Source organism: Cervus canadensis, chromosome 2, assembly GCF_019320065.1.
Source record: "Cervus canadensis isolate Bull #8, Minnesota chromosome 2, ASM1932006v1, whole genome shotgun sequence".
Lineage (NCBI taxonomy): Eukaryota > Metazoa > Chordata > Mammalia > Artiodactyla > Cervidae > Cervus > Cervus canadensis.
Window position 1 is genome coordinate 53,223,955 of NC_057387.1, and position 16,638 is coordinate 53,240,592.

At 40.0% G+C, this 16,638-nt stretch overlaps 1 long non-coding RNA gene across 1 annotated transcript; it reads right to left on the minus strand.

The window, feature by feature from the left end:
- Nucleotides 1-567: 567 nt before the first annotated feature.
- On the minus strand, nt 568-10,606 carry LOC122436725. Its single transcript, XR_006268089.1, has 3 exons — nt 10,348-10,606; nt 9,562-10,253; nt 568-775 (listed from the first exon to the last, which is right to left on the minus strand). It is a non-coding gene; the product is annotated as an uncharacterized LOC122436725 (long non-coding RNA).
- Nucleotides 10,607-16,638: the final 6,032 nt, after the last annotated feature.

The window sequence follows — 16,638 nt, forward strand, 5'->3', positions numbered from 1 at the left end:
CATCTGAAAAGCATCAGCAAAATGAACAACTGGAACATCCTACAACAAAGAGAGTCGAATAGACAGAACAGACAAAAAAAGAGTTTCAAATAAGCATAATAAATACCTTCAGAGAAACAGAAAGTAGATAATATAAGCATAAAATGCAACTAAGCATTATAAAGGAACATCAATTAGAATTACTGTGTATGAAAAATATAACAGTTAAATTTAAACCTGATTGGGGTGGTTCAAGAGCAGAATGGACACAGTCATAGAACAGAAGGTATTCAGTTCAGTTCATTTCAGTTGCTCAGTCGTTTCAGACTGTTTGCGACACCATGGACTGCAGCACGCCAGGCCTGCCTGTCCATCACCAACTCCTGGAGTTCAATCGAACTCATGTCCATTGAGTCAGTGATGCCATCCAACCATCTCATCTTCTGTTGTCCCCTTCTCCTCCTGCCTTCAATCTTTCCCAGCATCAGGGTCTTCTCAAATGAGTCAGCTCTTTGCATCAGGTGGCAAAAGTAATGGAGTTTCAGCTTCAACATCAGTCCTTCCAATGAATATGCAGGACTAATTTCCTTTAGGATGGACTGATTGGATCTCCTTGCAGTCCAAGGAACTCTCAAGAGTCTTATCCAACACCACAGTTCAAAAGCATCAATTCTTTGGCACTCAGCTCTCTTTATAGAAATACAGAAAGTATTAGAAGGGCTAAATAATGATGAAATAAATGAAGGAAATGGGCATTGAAGCAAAAAACTTCAAAGTCTGGCAAAAAGGAGTCTCACTAGGAAAAAAAAAAGGGAAAGAAAAAGTAAGAGAAGACAAAATAGTGAAGAAGCAATGATGGAGACTTAACACAAACTAAGGAAAAAATTTTAAATCTAACAAAGTGATATTTAGGAGTACCAGTGACTATTTCAAAATTTCAAAAGGTTCAGAGGGCAAAAACAACACAGAGAAAGAAGATATGGCTGTTGATAAGCTTTTGATGATGATGGAAAGAAATTAGAGAGGAATATAGGTATAAATCACTCCAGTACTCTTGCCTGGAAAATCCCATAGATGGAGGAGCCTGGTGGGCTGCAGTCCATGGTGTCGTGAAGAGTCAGACATAACTGAGAGATTTCACTTTCACTTTTCACCTCTTTGCATTGGAGAAGGAAATGGCAACCCACTCCAGGGTTCTTGCCTGGAGAATCCCAGGGATGGGGTCACACAGAGTCGGACACGACTGAAGTGACTTAGCAGTAGCATAGGTATAAATAAACTAGGACTATTCACTAAAAGAATGAAAATAGAATGTGCAATCTACACAAAAACAAAATAAAAAATTTTGATTCATCCAGTGGAAAATAAGAGAAAAAAAATGAAAGAATGAATTATAAATGGAAAGTATTAAGCTAAATTTCAAAAATAAACCCTAATATAAGGAATAGTTAAAGCTTAAAAATTTTAACATCACACAAAAGTGAATTTAAGTCAGGAGAGGAAAAGATATATTTACAAGAAAGAAACAATATCATGAAGGTATAATTGGCATGAGCACACATCAACCTAAAAATATAACCTAAATTTCCTGAAACAATAGCCAGCAAATCTTCAGAAAACAGTAGCTCAATCAACAGCAGTACTTGAAGATTTAACTGACCTCTTTCAGAATAGATCAAATAGATAAAAATTAAGCAATGATATAAAAGATATAAATAATAGCCTTGATCAACCTTATTTGTTATTAATACATATACAACCAGTTATTTTGAGGAACAAACTCAATAGGGATTCCCAAGTGACTCGGTGCTAAAGTATGCACCTGCCAATTCAAGCCACAGGAGACTCGGTTGGGAAGATCCCCTGGAGGAAGAAATGACAACCCACTCCAGCATTCTTGCCTGAAAAATCCCATGGACAGAGGGACCATCAGGCCATCAGACCATGAGGCTGCAAGAGTTGGACACAACTGAGCAACCAAACACACATAAACTTAATAATGATAAACATGAAGTAGTTATACCATTTGCAAGAACTTCTTTCCCTTTCAGTTCAGTTCAGTCACTCAGTCATGTCCAACTCTTTGTGATCCCATGAACCACAGCACACCAGGCCTCCCTGTCCATCACCAACTCCTGGAGTCAACCCAAACCCATGTCCATTGAGCCGGTGATGTCATCCAACCATCTCATCCCCTGTCATCCCTTTCTCCTCCTGCCCTCAATCATTCCCAGAATCAGGGTCTTTTCCAATGAGTCAACTCTTTGCATCAGGTGGCAAGAATTGGCGTTTCAGTTTCAACATCAGTCCTACCAATGAACACCCAGGACTGGTCTCCTTTAGGATGGACTGGTTGGATCTTCTTGCAGTCCAAAGGACTCTCAAGAGTCTTCTCCAACACCACAGTTCAAAAGCATCAATTCTTTAGTGCTCAGCTCTCTTTATAGTCCAACTCTCACATCCATATGACTGGCGGAAAAACCAGAGTCTTGACTAAACAGACATTTGTTGGCAAAGTAATGTCTCTGCTTTTTAATATGCTGTCTAGGTTGGTCATACCTTTCCTTCCAAGGAGTAACCATCTTTTAATTTCATGGCTGCAATCACCATCTGCAGTGATTTTGGAGCCCAGAAAAATAAAGTCAGCCACTGTTTCCACTGTTTCCCCATCTATTTGCCATGAAGTGATGGGACCAGATGCCATGATCTTAGTTTTCTGAATGTTGAGCTTTAAGCCAATTTTCTCACTCCACTCTTTCACTTTCATCAAGAGGCTCTTTAGTTCTTCTTTACTTTCTGCCATAAGGGTGGTGTCATCTGCATATCTGAGGTTATTGATATTTCTCCCAGCAATCTTGATTCCAGCTTGTGCTTCTTCCAGCCCAGCATTTCTCATGATGTACTCTGCATAGAAGTTAAATAAGCAGGGTGACAATATACAGCCTTGACATACTCCCTTTCTTATTTGGAACCAGTCTGTTGTTCCATGTCCAGTTCTAACTGTTGCTTCCTGACCTGCATACAGGTTTCTCAAGAGACAGGTCATATGGTCTGGTATTCCCATCTCTTTCAGAATTTTCCACAGTTTATTGTGATCCACACAGTCAAAGGTTTTGGCATAGTCAATAAAGCAGAAATAGATGTTTTTCTGGAACTCTCTTGCTTTTTTGATGATCCAGCGGATGTTGAGAATTTGATCTCTGGTTCCTCTGCCTTTTCTAAAACCAGCTTGAACATCTGGAAGTTCATGGTTTACATATTGCCGAAGCCTGGCTTGGAGAATTTTGAGCATTACTTTACTAGCATGTGAGATGAGTGCAATTGTGTGGTAGTTTGAGCATTCTTTGGCATTGCCTTTCTTTGGGATTGGAATGAAAACTGACCTTTTCCAGTCCTGTGGCCACTGCTGAATTTTCCAAATTTGTGGCATATTGAGTGCAGCACTTTCACAGCATCATCTTTCAGGTTTTGAAACAGCTCAACTGGAATTCCATCACCTCCACTAGCTTTGTTTGTAATGATGCTTCCTAAGGCCCATTTGACTTCACATTCCAGGATGTCTGGCTCTAGGTGAGTGTGAGTGATCACACCATCATGATTATCTGGGTCATGAAGATTTTTTTTGTACAGTTCTCTGTATTCTTGACACCTCTTCTTAATATCTTCTGCTTCTGTTAGGTCCATACAATACATGAAACGTTCCCTTGATATCTCTAATTTTCTTGAAGAGATCTCTAGTCTTTTCCATTCTATTGTTTTCCTCTATTTCTTTGCATTGATCACAAGGAAGTCTTTCTTATCTTTCCTTGCTATTCTTTGGAACTCTGCATTCAAATGTGTATATCTTTCCTTTTCTCCTTTGCTTTTTGCTTCTCTTCTTTTCACAGCTATGTGTAAGGCCTCCTCAGACAGCCATTTTGCTTTTCTGCATTTCTTTTTCTTGGGGATGGTCTTGATTTCTGTCTCCTATACAATGCCACAAACCTCCATCCATAGTTCATCAGGCACTCTGTCTATCACATGTAGTCCCTTAAAACTATTTCTCACTTCCACTGTAGAGTCATAAGGGATTTGATTTAGGTCATACCTGAATGATCTAGTGGTTTTCCCCCACTTTCTTCCATTTAAGTCTGAATTTGGCAATAAGGAGTTTATGATCTAAACCACAGTCAGCTCCTGGTCTTGTTTTTGCTGACTGTAGAGAGCTTCTCCATCTTTGGCTGCAAAGAATATAAACAATCTTTCAGTGTTGGCCATTTAGTGATGTCCGTGTGTAGAGTCTTCTCTTGTGTTGTTGGAAGAGGGTGTTTGAACTAACTCTGTTAGCCTTTTCCCTGCTTCATTCTGTACTCCAAGGCCAAAATGCCTGTTACTTCAGGTGTTTCTTGTCTTCCTACTTTTGCATTCCAGTCCCCTATAATGAAAAGGACATCTTTTTAGGGTGTTAGTCCTAGAAGGTCTTGTAGGTCTTCATAGTACCGTTCAGCTTCTTCAGCGTTACTGGTCAGGGCATAGACTTGGATTTCCATAATATTGAATGGCTTGCCTTGGAAATAAACAGAGATCATTCTGTCGTTTTTGAGATTGCATCCGAGTACTGCATTTCCGACTCTTTATTGACTATGATGGCTACTCCATTTCTTCTAAAGGATTCCTGCCCACAGTAGTAGATATATTGCTCGTGTGAGTTAAATTCACCCATTTCAGTCTATCTTCAGAGAAGGCAAAGGCAGCCCACTCCAGTACTCTTGCCTGGAAAATTCCATGGACAGAAGAGCCTGGTGGGCTGCAGTCCTTGGGTTCTCGAAGAGTCGGACATGACTAAGCAACTTCACTTTCACTTTTCACTTTCATGCATTGGAGAAGGAAATGGCAACCCACTCCAGGGTTCTTGCCTGGAGAATCCCCGGGGCGGAGGAGCCTGGTGGGCTGCTGTCTATGGAGTTGCACAGAGTCGGACACAACTGAAGTGACTTAGCAGCAGCAGCAGCAGAATGTCGATGCTTACTCTTGCCATCTCCTGTTTGACCACTTCCAATTTGCTTGATTCATGGACCTAACATTCCAGGTTCCTATGCAATATTGCTCTTTACAGCATCGAACCTTGCTTCTATCACAAGTTCCACCCACAACTGGGTATTGTTTTTGCTTTGGCTCCATCCCTTCATTCTTTCTGGAGTTATTTCTCCACTGATTTCCAGTAGCATATTGGGCACCTACCGACCTGGGGTAGACATCTTTCAGTGTCCTATCTTTTCATACTGTTCATGGGGTTCTCAAGGCAAGAATACTGAAGTGGTTTGCCATTCCATTCTCCAGTGGAGCACATTCTGTCAGAATTCTCCATCATGACCTGTCCGTCTTGGGTGGCCCCACACGGCATGGCTTAGTTTCATTGAGTTAGACAAGACTGTGGTCTGTGTGATCAGATTGGCTAGTTGTCTGTGATTGTGGTTTCAGTCTGTCTGCCCTCTGATGCCCTCTCTCAGCACTTACCATCTTACCTGGGTTTCTCTTACCTTGGATGTGGGGTATCTCTTCACAGCTGCTCCAGCAAAACTGCTGCTCCTTACCTTGGACGTGGGGCAGCTCCTCTCGGTCGCCCCTGTGCCGTCGCAGCTGCAAGTTGTCTTTAATGACAACTTGGCCAAATTCCCTAATTCTCTGATCACTGTTGGTTATTAAAAGTTAAATCCCATTAAGATGTCAAACTCAGTTTCAACATAAATCCCTTCTCCTCCATCTCCTCTCCTAACACTGATGGTATACAGAATCCTCAGGCAGCAGAAATCACAAGTTTCCTGGTCTCTGCTCTCTCCACTCTGGGGGAGATCGTAAAGCCCAGGCTGATGATGACCCTGTCTGTTCCTTTCCTTAGACTTGCTAGACCTAACTCTTGTAGTCTGGAATAAGAAATCTCATCAAATTACTCAGTTTTTAGTGGTCAGGAGGTTCTCTGTTCCCTCTCTGTTTATGTTGCTTTAAGGAGTCAAGAAGCCTCAGCTCTACCTACTCCAGACAGAGAAGAGAAGCCAAGAGCCTCCCACCTGTGCTCCCTACAATGCTGAACATCAAGCAACCAGACTAGGATGAAGCAGTGAGGAACTCACCTCAGGCATAAAGTTTGAGGAAGTAGCAAAAAAGCTCAGTAATCCAGATGAATAGTATATTAATGTAACATTTTTTAAAATCAAAATTAAGACAAACCAAATATGATAAACCAAATATCAAAATTTTAAATAATCATCAGAATTACTGATTTTTCCTTTTGCCTCAGGCTCCAATGCATGTTCATCATGTCCCACTTTTTGCAACCCCATGGTCTGTAGTCCACCAAAGCTCCCCTATCCATGGGATTGTCTCAGCAAGAATACTGGAATGGGTTGTCAAGCTCTCTTCCAGGTGATCTTCCTGACCCAGGGATTAAACCTATATCTCCTATGTCTCCTGCTTTGCAAAAAGGTTCTTTACTGCTGAGTCACCGGGGAAGCCCTTAGGCTCCAATGTGTCACTGGAAATCTTGATTGTGACTTTCCCCTCCATAGAACTTCACCATGAACAGAAAAAGAGAGAGTCAGGTGGTAGCTGATAATACCAGGGTCAATTTTGCTTTCTCATAGTAAGCCCTGGGGAAGATACATGACTTGTAGCACTGATGGGTCCTTTCATAAAATAGGAAAACTAGTGCCTCATGATCCACAGCAGATGTCCCTACATTCTGGTCAATTCAAGGGTATTACCAAAAGCCCAACAATAGTTTTAAGGATAAGGAGACTCCAAAGAGTACCAACAAATACAGAATGCATGTTATTTTCTAAGTGTACATGGTACATTTTATAAATCTCCATATTCTGTATTCTAAAGAATCATTAAATTGCAAAGGAAATATATACTGAAGATTTTTTAAAGTGCTAATATTCAGCAGTATCTGACCTACAAAAATGGAAATTTTACTTAGTCCAAGCAAATATGCCCCATATACTACCTCTTATCTGACCATAACACTGTAATATGAGCAATCAATAACAAAAGGAGGACTTAAAAAATGTTTCCAAAATTTTTAATGTAATTTATTTAAAACTGTCTTCAGCAAGCTTGATTTGGACTAAGTAAATTAAAATCTACTATAAAACCTTTACAATAAACATGTTTAAAGCTTAAAACATGTTTTAAGTTGGTTGGAGAGCAACCAACACAGACAGAACTTGAGAGATTCTGATTCCTTGAGAGAAGAGAAGAATTCTGAGTGAAATCCATAGTCATCTTTTTCCCCAGGGGCGTTTGTAAATATTTAGCACAGGGGAATAGAATACTAACAGAAAGTGGCAGTTTCAATGGTCTAAGAAGATAGATCTTGGAATTAAGACAGCTGAAAGAGCTGGGGCTGGAAGGGCAAAATCCTGAGAGAAGAAAACAACAGGAAAGTTACTCTAAAAAGTCTCCATTAAAACTCCACTTGAGGTTTTGGCCAATTTCTAAACCACACAGAGGGCATGACTCCAAGTAACTATCAAGAACCAGGAGTTAGAAGGACAAAGTGCTGAGCAGAGATTTTGGAAGAGTTGTACAATGGTCTGGGAAGACAGAGAAAGGAATTCAAGGCTACTAATACAAAATGCCCTGGTAAATATTCCATGCTCTCAATTGAGATACTGGGAAATCTTCATCCTAGGAGTAAAGACAAAATTAATAGAACAACCCTAATGATGTATGTACTTTCTGCTGCCAAAATGATATTAATCCTCTCGGAAGGAAGAAAACACCATTCAGACTCTCTATAATTTTTACTGCACTTAATACACAAAGTCCAGGATCCAACTGAAAAGTATGGGGCATGTTTAAAAAAGGAACCAGTTAATCAAATATCAGGTAGAAACAGACCTACAGATGAATCAGATATTAGAACTAATAGGTACATTAACTATGCTCAATAAAGGAAAATATGGAGGATTTTAGCAGAGACTTGTAATCTATATAAAAAATTAAATGGAATTTTATAGACCCAAAAATATAATAACTGAAATTAACAATTCAGGAGATGAGTTTAATAATAGATTAGACAAAGTAGAAAACATAATTTGTAAACTAGAATACAAGCAAGTTTAAAGTATCCTGATTGAAGTACTGAGAGAAAAAACATGGAAATTAGGAAAAAGAGTACTAGAGATATGAAAATGTCCACTATGTGTAATTGAAATCTTGCAAAGAATGAAGGGTAGTGGCTCAGATGGTAAAGAATCCACCTGCAATTCAGGAGACCCAGGTTCAATCCCTGGGTCAGGAAGATGCCCTGCAGAAGGAAATGGCAACCCACTCCAGTCTTGTTGCCTGGTGAATTCTACGGACGGAGGAACCCGGCAGGCTACAGTCCATAGAGTTGCAAAGAGTTGGACATGACTGAGCAACTAATAAAGAAAAGAAAGAAAGGAGAGTGAACATGAGACAGAAACAATATATGAAGAAATACTACTTGAGAATTTCTGAAGCTGACAGGCATCAAACCACAGCTTGATTAAGTTTAAAAACCCAAGCAGGACAAATATAAAGAAAACTACATCTGACACAACATAGTAAAGTTTGCTAAAAAACAAAGACAAAGACAAAATCTTAAAATTTGACAGAAGGGGAAAAAAAGACACATTGCTTTCAAAGGAGCAATAATAAGTCTTGAGGCTGATTTAGCAACAAAAATTATGGCTGTCATAGGAGAATGAAAAGACATATTTAAAATACTGAAAGTGGCCAACAACCTATAATTTTATAGCCAGTCAAAATATTCCTCAAAAATAGAGATTATAAAAGACTCCTTATGCTAGAAATAAAGACATGCTTAAGAAATTATGAGGATATATCAGAAGGGCATAAAAGACTGATTAAAGGGGTTCCCACTGGCCAAATCTAAGACAATTTATTAAGCATCAAAATAAGAAAAAACATTAAGGGATTATACCTCATTGAATAAAATAAGAATTCTTGAGTCCATACGGTTAGTAAATATATTACTGAACTAAAGCATGATGTCAACCAAAAAAACGTAGAGGAAATTACGGATTTAGAAAATTATCATTTTGCAACCATCAGGGTAATAACTGATTCAAGTATATGGATAATAAACCTGCGTGGTGAAAATGTGATGAGGAAATAGGATATTTTGGTGGTCTCAAAATATCTGCCTACTTATTAGTTACAGAGACATCATGTACTTTCTAATGTGATGCTTCAAGAAAAGAAGATACATTTCTTATGTATTATTTCTGCCAAATAATGTATAATTTGACTCTAAAAATAAGAAATCCCAGTTGAGAAATACCTGTAAAAAATCTGGCCTTTACTCTATAAAATGTCACTATTATTAAGGAATTGACATGGACTAACGAAACAGCAATGGAGATTTTGAGAAGGGATCAGAAACGTGCTACAGAAATTGTACATTTCCCACAAATAAAGACTTCTGAGATGTGGCAGGAAAGAAATATGAAGAAGTACAAGTTTTCCAGCTGGAATATTTATTCAAAGTGAGATTTAGAGGAGTGCCTTTCCATGACAAGGTAAGATATGGTTCTATTTTAGAAGTAGACTTACCGTGAGACACTCATGAGCCATCCTTGTAAAGATGTCTGGCCACTGGTTGGGTTGAAGGATGAGACCAGGTCACGACACAAACTGTGGAGACATCTGCTTGTAGGGAGTGAGTGAAGTGGTGGGATAAGGTAAGAGCACCCAGGGGAGCAGGAAGATTAAGAAGGACAGAAAGAAGAATGAGTGTAAAGACCATCGAAGGACCAAGCAAAGAAAGAGGAACCAGCCAGGAAAATAAAAGGGAGAATTAGAGAATTTAGAGGAGAATCGAACAGGTCTGGTGTCCAGGAAACCAAGGAAGAAGAGAGTTTAAGATCATACTCCAAGCACATCCCTGTGACTTCCCCGGTGGCTCAGACGGTAAAGCGTCAGAGTCGGACACGCCTGAGCGACTTCACCTTACCTTACCAAGTACATCAGATACCAGCTGTACAGACACGTCAGCACATGTGCTGTGCTTAGTCGCTCGGTTCTGTCTGACTGTTTGCGACCCCATGGACTGTGGCTCACCAGGCTCCTTTGTCCATGGGATTCTCCAGGCGAGAATACTGGAGTGCATTGCCATGCCCTCCTCCAGGGGATCTTCTCAACCCAGAGATTGAACACTGGTCTCCCACATTGCAGGCGGATTCTTCACCATCTGAGCCACCAGAGAAGCCGACTGACTAATTCCTGCCCCCACAAAGCTCAAAAGCCTGTCAGAGGAAAAAACATAAATAACACAAAACATTTAAATCTTACACATGAATCTACACAGAACACAATGACAGAAAAACACAGAGGCATTACCATGAGAACACAAAGGGGAAAAGTTTTCTCCTCTCCTAAGATGGTAGGTACCCATGTCCTCTGGGTTCTGTGGAGCATCTCTGGGTTCTCTGGAATGAGTAGCTGGGTGTGGTGGCACTCGCTTCCTGCTGGTCATTACCAAACCCAGGACAACCACTGGTTGGGTTGAGTGAACTAAGTATTTATCCTCAGAGGCTCATGAAAAGTAACAAATGGGAGTCTTACAGCTTACAATGTGCAGCCTAGTCACTGCTTTTTGTTTTCAGTCACCTCTTTTTCTAAAGAAAACCAAGAGAATCTCACCCATTCTCAGCCCCTTTTTCATTTTTGGCCTTTTCCTTATCACATTGTTGTTTGGAAACTGTGGAGAAAAGGATATATTGAGTAGGGGAATTCTCCACAAGGTCATGGAAACTTCAAAAAACTGAGTGAGAAGTGCAAGTAGGTTAGTGCCAGGGGAAAATAGCAAGAGATTAAATTGGGAAGAAAGACAGAAATCCAGTCAAGAAGACAGCTACACTTGAGATGAAGTGATGAAGAAGACAGATAAGGAAATTGCAGAACAAGTATACAGATGGTACTTAATAGGTGCCACTCTGCTAAGTGTTCTACAGGCATTAGCTCTCTTAGATTATATCTGATATACACCTATGATTATCCTCATTTTCACAGATGAGGAAACTGAGGCCCAGAGAGATTAAGTAACTTGTCCGGAGAGTTAGTGAATGGTGGAGCCAGGACTCAACCCCCAGCAGTACACCTCCAGAGTCTATCTGTGCCCTCACCCACCACACCCTAGAGCAGGATTCATTGCTAGGTAAACACAATTGTGATAAGTGCTCTGAAAGAAAAGAATAGGAGACAGTGAGAATCATTTCCTGGATGGGGAAATCTTAGGCAAATTGAGGGTAAATGATCTTTCCCTGATTGAGCCCCACCAGTAGTGCAGCTGAGGTCTACATGTGGATCTCCATACTTCTAGCCCAGTATGGACTATTTTCCTTTTCCTGGTGCTGCAGTCTTGAAAAGGCTGAAATTGAAACTTGAGAAAGGACTTAACCACGAATCAGCTAGAATACCTCAAGGAGGGACTGAAAGAGCTCTCGACAGGATAGAAAGACAGACATGTTCAGTCTTGCCTCCTTCATTAACACCTGAGAGACACCAGGTGGGTGTGTGGAATTCTGCGCCTTGGTTTCCCCCTTTGTAAAATGAGAGCATGCTACTAGATCATTGCTGTAGCCTTGCTTGGCACCTCTCACATTTTCTGACCTTCACTGAACGAGGCTTTTGGTGGGATTGTGGATATTTTCCAGTTCAGTTCAGTCGCTCAGTCATGTATGCTCCTTGTGACCCCATGAACTGCAGCACACCAGGCCTCCCTGTCCATTACCAACTCCCGGAGTTCACCCAAACCCATGTCCATTGAGTCGGTGATGTCATCCAACCATCTCATCCTATGCTGTCCCCTTTTCCTCCTGCCCTCAATCTTTCCCAGCATCAGGGTCTTTTCAACTGAGTCAGCTCTTCCCATCAGGTGGCCAAAGTACTGGAGTTTCAGCTTCAGGATCAGTCCTGAATTCAGCATCAGTCCTTCCAATGAATATTCAGGACTGATCTCCTTTAGGATGGACTGGTTGGATCTTCTTGTAATCCAAGGGACTCTCAAGAGTCTTCTCCAACACCACATTTCAAAAGCATCAATTCTTTGGTGCTCAGCTTTCTTCACCATCCAACTCTCACATCCATACATGACCACTGGAAAAACCATAGCCTTGACTAGGTGGACATTTGTTGACAAAGTAATGTCTCTGCTTTTTAATATGCTGTCTAGGTTGGTCATACCTTTCCTTCCAAGGAGTAACTGTCTTTTAATTTCATGGCTGCAATCACCATCTGCAGTGATTTTGGAGCCCAGAAAAAAAAAGTCAGCCACTGTTTCCACTGTTTCCCCATCTATTTCCCATGAAGTGATGGGACCAGATGCCTTGATCTTAGTTTTCTGAATGTTGAGCTTTAAGCCAATTTTCTCACTCCCCTCTTTCACTTTCATCAAGAGGCTCTTTAGTTCTTCTTTACTTTCTGCCATAAGGGTGGTGTCATCTGCCTATCTGAGGTTATTGATAGTTCTCCCAGCAGTCTTGATTCCAGCCTGTGCTTCCTCCAGCCCAGCATTTCTCATGATGTGCTCTGCATAGAAGTTAAATAAGCAGGGTGACAATATACAGCCTTGACATACTCCTTTTCCTATTTGGAACCAGTCTGTTGTTCCATGTCCAGTTCTAACTGTTGCTTCCTGCATACAGGTTTCTCAAGAGGCAGGTCAGGTGGTCTGGTATTCCATCTCTTTCAGAATTTTCCACAGTTTATTGTGATCCACACAGTCAAAGGCTTTGGCATAATCAATAAAGCAGAAATAGGTGCTTTTCTGGAACTCTCTTGCTTTTTCGACGATCCATCGCATGTTGGTGATTTGATCTCTGGTCCCTCTGCCTTTTCTAAAACCAGCTTGAATTTTCCAGTTATCCTGAGCCTTTATGACATTTGTCAGAGGCCACAGCATTGCACTGTGCCTAAAAGAAGAAGGTACTTTAAATATATGGTATGCTCAAATAAGAGTTACCCTTTAAGAGACATACCTATATATCTGTAAATAGTGAAACCAGTCCTGCTCAAATGAGGACAGCTACAGCAGATTACGCTAACAAAAAATATTTGGCGTGACTGGATCTGAGTGGTACAAATACCTACCAGTGTGGGACTGTACCTAGCACCTGCCCAGCCATAGTAGATATTTGAATGATATTCACTAGCCCCCTTCTCAGTTTTCTGTTAGCTTCTGCTTTCCATACATTTTACTTCCTGATGAGTGATTTCTTATAAAATCGTTGTCCCACTTATTGTTCTTTTTATGAGTTTAGACAATGTTACAATTACTAACTGCTTTTCAAAGTAAACTATTGGCCCTTAATGTTTTTTTTTTGTTTGTTTTTTTCTTTTTGTTGTTTTATATGATTTCCCACTTTTGGAAAAAGACTTTTTACAAAGTGTCAATAAGCATACCCAACTGCAAATGGGCACATTTTAAAGCTTTTGTCAAGCATATTAGCATTGGTCTGAAGGAAGACACCAAGTTCAATGTCTTGCCTTTGGGAAAATAAAAATGTTTGAGATAAAAATAGAAGCTCAGCTTCCCAGGACTGATTGGTATGTCTTTAGACATCTAACACTTTTAGACATCAAATGCATCATCATTGTGACATTGGTGAATATAAATGGGCTGGCAAAATCTTTTAGATGAGAAAAAATTGAGATTTGATTGATTGACTCTCTCTGCAATATAGATGGACTCAAACATAAATGTAAATTCATATATCCTGAGAAGTTATAAAGGGATTCTCAGAGAATAGTAATGTCAAAAATAAAGTAGCATTTATTGAGTACTAACTTTATGCCAGTCATATGCTTGGCAACTTATATATATATATATTTTAAAGCAAATCTTTACAACATCCCTATGAGGTATGTATTATAATACTCATTTAACAAATGAAAAAACAAACAAACAAAAAAAACTAAACAAAACGGAGACTTAGAGAAGTTAAGTAACACCCAAAGAATTACCAGAAAAAGACAAATTCCAAAAAGAAGGATTCACATTGGAGGATTCACACTTGAGTGAGGGTTAAGACTCTCCTCCTAGTGTGGCTTCTGTAACAAATAACCACAAACTCAGTGACCTAAAACAGCAAGTAGTAAATCTCTTATATTTCTGGAGGTCAGAAGTCCAAAATCTGTCTCAATGGGCTGAAATCAAGATATCAGCAGAGCTGAGTTCTCTTCCAAAATTTTAGGAAAGAATCCATTGTTGGCCTCTTGCTGCTTATGTGACTGCTGGTACTCCTTGGCTTGCATCTGTATCTCTCTCCATGGCCTGGATCTTCAAGTCTCTCTCTGTTCTGCCTTCATGTTGCCTTCTCTTCATCTGTGGGTGTTACCACTTACCTCTGCCTCTGTCTTTAAAAGATACATATGATTGCATTTAGGACCCATCTGGATGATCCAGGGTAATTTACTCATCTAAAGATCCTAGTTTCATCACATCTTTTACCTTATAAGGTGATATTCAAGAGTTCAGGCATGAGGCCCTGTTATCTTCGGGGGCCATTATTGAGCCTACTACAAAGGACACACAACGTTCTCCTCCATACGAGAGATTTTCTGTTGTACCTGTCACTCTTTCCTGGACTTCAGGATGTTTAACAACAGTAGTATAGGCTCACAATCCCTTGACTATGGTCATGAAATCCTGAAAATTGAAATATTTCTTCATAAATTTGGTATAAATTCCTCAACAATGAGAGCTGATGCAAATTGACATGAAGCTTTTTATAATCTTTGTTTATCCCCTTATCATGACTGTTCATACATTCACTATGGAAATATTAATTTCTTATGTTACTGACTGCACTGCTAAGGACGTTACATAATTTACATTATTTCTATTCTAACATCTGAGAAGATCTGAACTCTGAAAAACATTTGATCCCAAGAGTTTTAGATAAAGGATTGTGAACCCATGGTAAGATAGGAGACAGAAATAATCCCAAAAGATTTCAAAAGTGATGGAACCTGTAAGACAAAGTAAAAAATACTTAAGGACTCTAGAGTATAGCTGGAGCCTTCAGGGAGTCAAGGAACCATCACCTTTAGGAATTCCTATGAGGTGCTTAACAAATAATTTCTAGGAAGATAATACGTGTCATAGAAAAAAGTGCAAGTAATGGGAAAAAAGGACAAGGTATTCAGAGAATAATCCCTTCATCATTTTATCTCTAAAAAGTATTGTACCCAGATTGTTTGGATTTCTCATGCTCGCTTGAGTACCAGGACTGGAATCCTAGTTCCTGACCCATAGGTAACAGGTCCTGCTGTGACCATGAGAGAGGGTGTCAACAGCAGAGTGGCAACTGGTCTGCTGGCTTATGTCCTAAAATACTGGTGCAGCCACTGCTTCAGACCCTGCACAAAGCCCCTCAGGGAAGGACTTCCCCATGTCCATTAGACATGTACATGTACATGAGACATGGTCCATGAGACCGTGATCAGTTCATGGATGTTAGGGCCATGGAATCTCAGATTTTGATCACCTAATGGAGTTACCCTTTCCCTGCCATGACCACCACCACCATCACCAGCTTTATCACCACCACCAGCACCATCACTACCCTCATCATCTTCCTCTCCTGAATTTTATCTAGCCTTTCTCTCACCTTCCCAAAACATGTCCCAGTATACCCAGTCCCTTTCTCCCAACACACACACACACACACACACATATCTTGGAGAGGAGGTGCATTTGGTACCTTTCAAAGGATGGCCTCTTTATGTATATTCACACAAACACCACAACTCACCAATACCTTCTTTGTAAAGATCTAAATACAGAGCTTTAAATGTTATTGCTCCCCCAAATCTTAATTTGAATCTTTAATTAGTATCCTAACATAATCCTCTTGGGTCAGCCATTTGAAAATGCGTAACCTTGGTCAAGGAGAATGTGAGTGGCTGAAGAGGGCAAATCCATCACGTTAACAAGAAAGGAATTAGTCAATGACCATGAACTACTTTGGAAAGATGGAAGAAGTTTAGTAGCATCATTTTCCTTTGAAAATGATAATCTATAGAGATATCCTGAAGAAAATGATATTATCTCACTTGGTGACTCACTGAAGTTTGTCATACGCATTCTTATTCTATTTCTGTTGTCATCAATATAAGTGACATCCCTTATGGTCTGGATGATATTTTAAGTTGGCCACCAAACTTTTTATTGGTATTATAAAGAAATGAGAGATTCCATATAAGTAAAATTTTCAAAGAAATAAAACACGCTTTTATAAAAGCTAAAGTGTAGAAATAGGGTTATAATAATTTTAATGGAAATATTTGTGGTGCCTTGTTCTGCTTTCATAAGAAAGAGATAGGTGGTGTTTGAATTCTGGCAACTTGATGTGCAGAAGTCCCTAAACATGGAGGCAGCTCACTAAACTCACATGATCAGTTCTTAGCAAAGAGAGCAGGAGAGTGACAAACAAGTATCCTCAACTAATTCTTGCCACAGTCTGACAGACTTCTCAAGAGTTCCCTGGCCTTTAGTCTCAGTCTGCACCACCCTCTTCCATAGACCTAGAGGTCTTCCATAGACCTCTCCCAGATATCCACAACAGATAGCAGTGCTAAGCACTCAAGAGTCTGAGAGGAAGATGGTGGAGTTCCAAGTAGTGAGAG